Consider the following 7289-nt stretch of genomic DNA (forward strand, 5'->3'; position numbering starts at 1 on the left):
GGGAGGGAAATGGGAGACTGGGAGGAGGTGGAAACTTGTTTTTTTTCTCCTTTTCTCAATAAAAAAGAATTAAAAAATAAAAGAAGAGGTTGGAACTCTGAAAAAGGACACGAACAATTTGACTAACAAAACTCAGTCAAATGAGGTACTTTTAGAAATGGTATAGATGACAGTAATTTATTAAAAGGAAAATTCAACACTGTAGGGAAAGATACAGCCTATTTGGCCAGTCAATGACAGTGGGTAATATATATATTATATCACAGACTTTTACTCCATTGATGTCTCTAGAGTACTGAAATAGCAAATACAGACAAATTGTTAGAAGCTGTGGAATAGCTGGCTCAGATCAGGGAAGCCCGTGTCCCACCTGAGTTTTTGCAGTGCACGCTGGTAGGAGGCAAGTGGTGAGGTGCATGGGGGCTTGAAGCTGCTCTGAGGCATGTAAAAAGAAAATATAAAGAACCATGGCTGATCCATAGTGAGAAAAGTTGCTATACGAGAATTCTATATTCAAATGAACTGCTGGCTCCTTGCACAGGCCACAGCCAAGGAGGGGTGAGGTAGGACTTGCACTGAGTTGGGCATGCTCCAAGCCCAGCAGAGCATGCATGATCACTCAGAGCTGGAGGTTCTAAAACCAAATGGTTGGGTGCCAGATAAAGACAGAAATTACAAAATCATCCCACACTAGTTCAGAATTATGAATTATTTATTTAGGGGGACTTAAGAATCACTGTTTTAGATAGGAGCAGTACACCCCATCCTGGGAGGATAGCACCTGGGTGTGGCTAGCCTGCCTTGTAAGGACCCTAGTTTTCCATTTGTGCATTAATTTGCCTCAAGTCCTATAACAGATGTTATTTGCCTGACTTTTTCTTAATAAAAAATATTGGAATATTGAACCTGCTATGGGATGGATCAATATGACTGAGGGAAAGTTGCTCCTTAACCAAATCTTTTAAAGTTGATAATTTGGGATCCATGTTATGTCACTTATTCATTCATACTGTTTTGTCCGTGAGCCAATTTAAGGCTACAGGTTGTGGAATGATTATATTAGAATGATGGTCAGTGATCCTTAGAATTGGGGATTAAGCCCTGTATAGTGGAGACAGCAGGGCCATTGTCCTGATTGGCCTCATAGTGTCATGTGGCATTACATCCTCATAAAGGCCTTATCCTCAGTAGTAAGGACAGCACCCACCTCTTCCAAAAGGTTCCATTCTCAAAGTTTACAGGGGAGCGTCTGACACAATAGGGCAGAATCTGCCTTATTTACCATCCAAATCCTTCCAATAAAATGGGTGAAGAGTGGTCTTAGAAGTGGAGTTGCCACCTGCCCCATTAATAGTGTGGCCAACCTTAAACTTCCAATGTGAGATGGCTTTGGCACTATTGAGCAAGATGATGGTAGCATCTGCCCCAGGGTCTGCCAGTCTTATAACAGGTTTACCATCTAGAAAAATAGTCATCATGGGAGAGTGAGGAAAAATGGGGAGGGCCCCAAACACTTTTTAATTTGCTGTGTCAGCATTCCCTTTTACTTGCTGGCCTGTGGGTTATTCCATTTGGAGTTTAAAGATGATTGTTGGGAGTTTCTACAGTGGCATGCCTAATGATAGTCCTTTTTGTATTTAGGGCGTTTGGTCTTTGGACAAGCCCTGGGACAATCCCTACTTATCCCTGGAATAGGAATCACCCTGTGACTCTTATTGGAGTATTCAGGAGAGGGTAGGGGGTTGAGAGGGGATGAGCTGTCCTGTTCGGGGGCCCCTCCTCAATGGTAATACAAAGGGGCAATTTCAGAAGAAGTGGTTTTATTGAGTAAAAGTGGGAGGCAGCAATGGAGGCAGAACTAGAGGAGAAGGACACTGAGAGTTGGTCAAAAAGACCCCCATAAGTTTCCCGTGACAGGCATTTGTTACTCCAGCAGGAGACCCAGGAGATTCAGGCAGGGCAACTCCAGGCTTTCTGTGTTATCCTTTGTGAGGAAGGAGGTCCTAGAATCCAAAGGCAGGTACATTGGACGGGGGCTGATAGCAGGGCAGGTTCCTGGGCTTAGGTGATCCTGAATGTCAGACACCCAGATCTTCCCATGAAGTGCTTCAGTTATATCCAGAATGTACTCTGAAGGGCCTTCTACCTTAACCACAAACATGTTCTCCCTGACAGGCATTTCTAGGGCTGTGGCTGTTGGACATCAGTGATAGGAGAACAGGGAATGCTAAGTCAGAGCTGGGAGGCCTTGGGTGGTATGAACTCCAAGTGACTTCCTCCTCTCTCTCCTTCACTTTTAAGTAGTAGGAAATACTTCTGCCATTGAGGCTACACTCCTCCTCCAGAGGTCATCCCAGCCACCTTTCCTCCATGACCCACTCCTACTGTGTCAGGAGCAGCTTCTTCTGACCCCATAAAACTGAGCATCTCTTCTCTTTGGACCATCCCTGCTCTGTCTTTCAAGGTTTCCCCTTCACAGCTCAGTCTCAGCCTCTCGAAGTGGTGAGTCCATCTCTCCCCAGGGACTGTGCCATCAATAGCCAATCCCCTACCAACTCTCCCAGCACCACAAGAGGAATTGGAGTTGCTGTTTCCATCGAGGATGGAGGGTCTGATGTGGTCTCCAGAGACTTAGTGACCCACTAAATGGTGGGAAAAGCATTTCTTGAAGTTTAGCTTTGAGGATGTTGTAGAGGGGGAAGAGACTGAGGAAGAAAGGGGACCAGTTAAGTCCTCAGTAGATAGAGACTGGCTCAACACAGCCAAGGGCCTGCACACTCTGCAGCTGTTAAAGGACAAATCATATGGTGGTGCAATCTCCAAACAGGGCTCAATGGGGCCAAGACAGGTGGGGAGAGTGAGCCTGAGGCCTGAGCCACCTCAGCTTTGAAGTGCTGCAGGAATAGCTCAGCAAAATGGCCAGAAAGGCAGCTTCTACTTCAGGCTCCACATATTGTGGGTGGGAGACCGAGCAGAGGCAAAAATGGTGGGCTAGATCCAGGGCAGCAGCCCTTGCATGGGACTCACAGAACTCTTGTCAACTTCAGGGAGGGAGTGGTGGCAGCACTGACAGAGAAGGAAGGATCCCATCCTCCTGGGAAAGGACACCATTCATGATGGGCTTCAGCAGGAGCCTCTGAGGAGGAGTAGCAAAGAAGAAGGTAGCCAGAAGACATGGAGTGAGCAGCAACAACTGCATCTTGGTCTTCATGCTCAGTTCCAATGTCAAGCTAGTGGAAATAGCCATCAACTGAGGAGAATGTTCCAGTTCCAAAAGGGAAAGGGCATTCAACCACAGTTGAACAGACAAAGGTTTCCTGTGAACTAAGAGACCAGTCACCACCCTAATAGCCTTTAATAGGTGGTCAAGTAACCTGATTAGTTGAGAACTGAGAGTAAAAGAGGAAGTTCAACAATCTATGTTCCAAAGAGTGGTTAGGACTCCCCATAAAGCAAGAGAGCTTTCAGACAATCCTGGAGAGTGGTTTTGGGCAAAAGTCATCAGTTGCTCTCAGACCATAAGGGAATTCACAAGAGGACAAGGACAGAAGGGGAAGGGTAAGTAGTCGTTGTAGACTGAGTGTCCTGTTTATAGTGAGGAAGTTCTGTGGTTTTTTAGGTCGTGGCCATATACTCACACAGTGTCTCCATGTGAAAAGGACCTGTTGGAGGGTCCTTTATTGTTTCTGTCTCCTGGGTGGTCAGCCCCTTTGTGAAAGTACTGGACTGAATCAAGTCATGATGATGAGAGTTTATAACCAAGACAGCAAAGTGGAGAAGGAAAAGAAAATGAAAGGATAGGAAAGAAACACCAACTCACCAAGGGCTTAGAAAAGAAAAATAAGGTTCAACTCACTGAAATCAGCCAAATTCAGGATGCTGGCAGAGAGTCAGTAGCCAAGACAACAAGCAAGAAAGAAAAAAATTCCTAAAAGAGGGTAAGGAGGACCCAAAAAGCAAGAAAAGGGGGAAGGTCCATCCATGCTGGGCACCAGTTTGTAGTGGTTTTGAGCTTGTTGCTGCTGCCTGTTGTCTGATCTCCATTTACGTGGGGCCTGAGGATGAGAAGGTGTGAATTCAATGGCACAGACTCTGAAATATTTCAATACAGCTCTTTATTGTAAAAAGTTCAGGGGTTTTATTGGGTTAGGGAAATTAAGTTGCCACAGGAATGTTTTTGATTGATTCTTTTGGAACTGGTGGTTGCTCAGATGTGTTGTGATTGGCTAGGAGTGCACATCATTAGTCAATGTGATTTTGGTCTGCTGATAAGATATTTTGGCCAATTTTGATTATTCATTGTGAGTTTGCATATGCTTATTTGTGCTTTCTCTACTGCTCTGCCTCAAGACCACTTTCAAAAATAACCCCACCCGCACAGACATTGAGAACAACAATTAACAAATGGGATCTCCAGAAATTGAGAAACTTCTGTAAAGCAACGGACATGAACAACAAGACCAAAATGGCAGCCTACAGAATGGGAAAAGGTCTTTACCAAGCCCACATTGGACAGAGGAATAATCTCCAAAATATACAAAGAACTCAAGAAACTTAACATCAAAAGAAAAAAATAAAAGAAAAAAATAATCCAATAAAAATGGGGTACGGATTGAAACAGAGAATCCTCAGTAGACAAATCTAAAATGACTGAAAGACACTTATGGAAATGTTCAACATTGTTAGCCATCAGAGAAATACAAATCAAAACAACCCTGAGATTCCATTTTACACCTGTCACAATGGTCAACATCAAAAACACTGAAGAGGATGTGGGCAAAGGGAAACACCCCTCCATTGTTGGTGGGAGTTCAAACTTGTACAGCTGCTTTAGAAATCAATATGGTGATTTCTCATAAAATTAGGAAATAATTTTCCTCCAGATACCAGCAATACTGCTGTTGGGTATATACTCAAAGGATGTTCAATCATACCACAAGGACTTGTTCTCAACTATGTTCATAGCTGCAATATTTTAATAGTCAGAACCTAGAAACAACCTAGATACCTCTCCACTGAATAATGGATGAAGAAAATGTGGTACATTTGTGGTAATGGAGTACTACACAGTGGCAAAAAATAATGACATCTTGAAATTTGCGGACAAATGAATGGATCTAGAAAAAAGCCATATTGAGTGAAGTAACACAGGCCCCAAAAGACAAATTTCTATGGACTCACACATAAGTGGTTTCTAGACACAAAGAAAAGAAAAACCAACCTACAGTCCACAACCCAAGAACACCTTGGCAACAAAGAGGCCCCTAAGAGAGACATACATGGATCACATAGGAAGGAGAAAAAGACAAGATGACCTGAGTAAATTGGGAGTGTGGGGTTCATGAGGAGAGGGTAGAAGTGGAAGGACAGGAAGAAAAGGGAGCAGAGAAAAATGTATAGCTCAATAAAAGCAATTAAAAGGAAAGGAAAGAAAAAACACATATAAGAAATTGTCATGAGATCCAGTTTGTTGTATGACATTATTAAGCATTATAAATATATACTAAAAAAGAGTGAGCTTCTTCTTGATATGGAATTGTGAAATACCCATCATGATTACATCTTCAAGTAGATCTAGAATTTACATCGGGTCAGTTTGTAATGTTCTTCCAGACTGAAATGAAATAGAGACCCATGGACTATGCAGTAAAGCTTGGTTTCTTTGGAGTGGGTAGTGAGGGCCATAACATTTGTAAATAATGGAAAGCCACTTTCCAAATCATATTAGAATAATGAATGATGGTCCCAAAGTTAAGGACTTCTGTCTTCAGATTCCAGATGTTATTTCATTGCATATATCAGCTTTTGCTGGAGAAAGGTCTGTGGTCTCCACACATTTCCTGACACATTTCTTTGAGAAGTCATGAGGTGAAGAAGATCCTGCCACAAATTAGAATCAAATAATCTGCTACTGTTCGTTTGTAGCCCCACTCCACTTTGCTGTACCCTAGTAATTCTTTCTTCTGTATATTCTCTTTCCTTCCCTTTCTTCCTCCTCTCCTCCTTCTTTCTCTTTCTTGTAATACATTCTCCTAGATATTTGAGCATGCTTTTGATGTGAAGAACAGAAGTGCATTGAGGAATTATCTGAGAGCTGAGAGCTGAGAGCATGAGCAAGGCTTTCTTTCATGTCTAGAAAGTTCTGTCTCAGTTTCCCTGTATTGGCCCAATTATGTTCTTGTAAATGAGGAACACACACCTGTATTTCTCTGGTCTTGCATTCTCACTCTACACAGATGACACTCACTGACTTGTTTCTGAGACTTATCTTTTTAGCCAAAGAATGAGTATAAAGTAGGATGATGAAGAAGACAAAGATCATGGTCGCTGACAGCCTAATGAGCATATGCATGTTCCTGTGGTTATCTGGAGGAAGACATGAACACAATAAGAGGTAAATCTTAGGATCTCCATTTTGTGAGATTGCTATTTATTGAAAGAGGCATAATTAATATAACATTTCTTTAGTAAAAGAGTCTTGATGAAGAACCTACTAATAATTTGCTTCTCAATGGAAATAGTGTTAAACTGACCCTTAATAACTTATCATTATAATCGTATTTTAATGCATTTCTCAAGTCTCAGCAGTGGAGTCTATATTTGTGATAAATAGTGATCAATAAAATAACCAAAAATGGGTAAAGTTGCAGAGAATAAGAGACCATAGAATTCTTGGCCCTAAATTAGTTGTCTACATCTTATATCCTTCTCCAAATATTCAGCATCATTTTGAAAGAGATGGAAGAAGAGATTGCAAAAGAGGCTCTGTATGACTATAAGGAAACTGTCTTCTGTACATTGCAGGGCAGTTGAATATATAAACTTTCTAAGAGGTCATAATAGCAAGCCCAAGAGTGATACAAGTTCAAGCTAGACAAATTCCCAGCACAGAGGCGAGGTGGACATGAAGTACCAACCCTAGTCAAGGGGCTATAGGTAATTGATAACTGTTGGGAAGAGGAGTGTCAGTTTTAGGAGAGTTGTTGTTAGTAAGTTGACCATGCTCCTGCAGAAGTCTACACCTCCATAAACATATATACATATACAAGTGGCAGAGAGTTGAAGGGCACCAGGTAGATGTTCATGTGTTTACTATGATAATCTGAGGTTGACAGTAGTGTTCAGTAAATCTTCTTAGCAACTTCTACATCCACAACACCCTTGAACCAAACAACAAATTTTCTCAAAGGACAAAAGTAAATTCAATTCTATTAATCATAGATAATATTTTCATAAAATCATTCTTCTTCCTTTCTTCCTTTCTCAGGCCTCATAACCTTTTCTCCAGG

The 7289-nt window shown here is 41.9% G+C and overlaps 1 pseudogene; it reads right to left on the minus strand.

The window, feature by feature from the left end:
* Window positions 1-1680: 1680 nt before the first annotated feature.
* LOC101980342 lies at window positions 1681-3115 on the minus strand (annotated as a pseudogene).
* Window positions 3116-7289: the final 4174 nt, after the last annotated feature.

Source organism: Microtus ochrogaster, unplaced genomic scaffold (genome assembly GCF_000317375.1).
Source record: "Microtus ochrogaster isolate Prairie Vole_2 unplaced genomic scaffold, MicOch1.0 UNK277, whole genome shotgun sequence".
Classification (NCBI taxonomy): Eukaryota; Metazoa; Chordata; class Mammalia; order Rodentia; family Cricetidae; genus Microtus; species Microtus ochrogaster.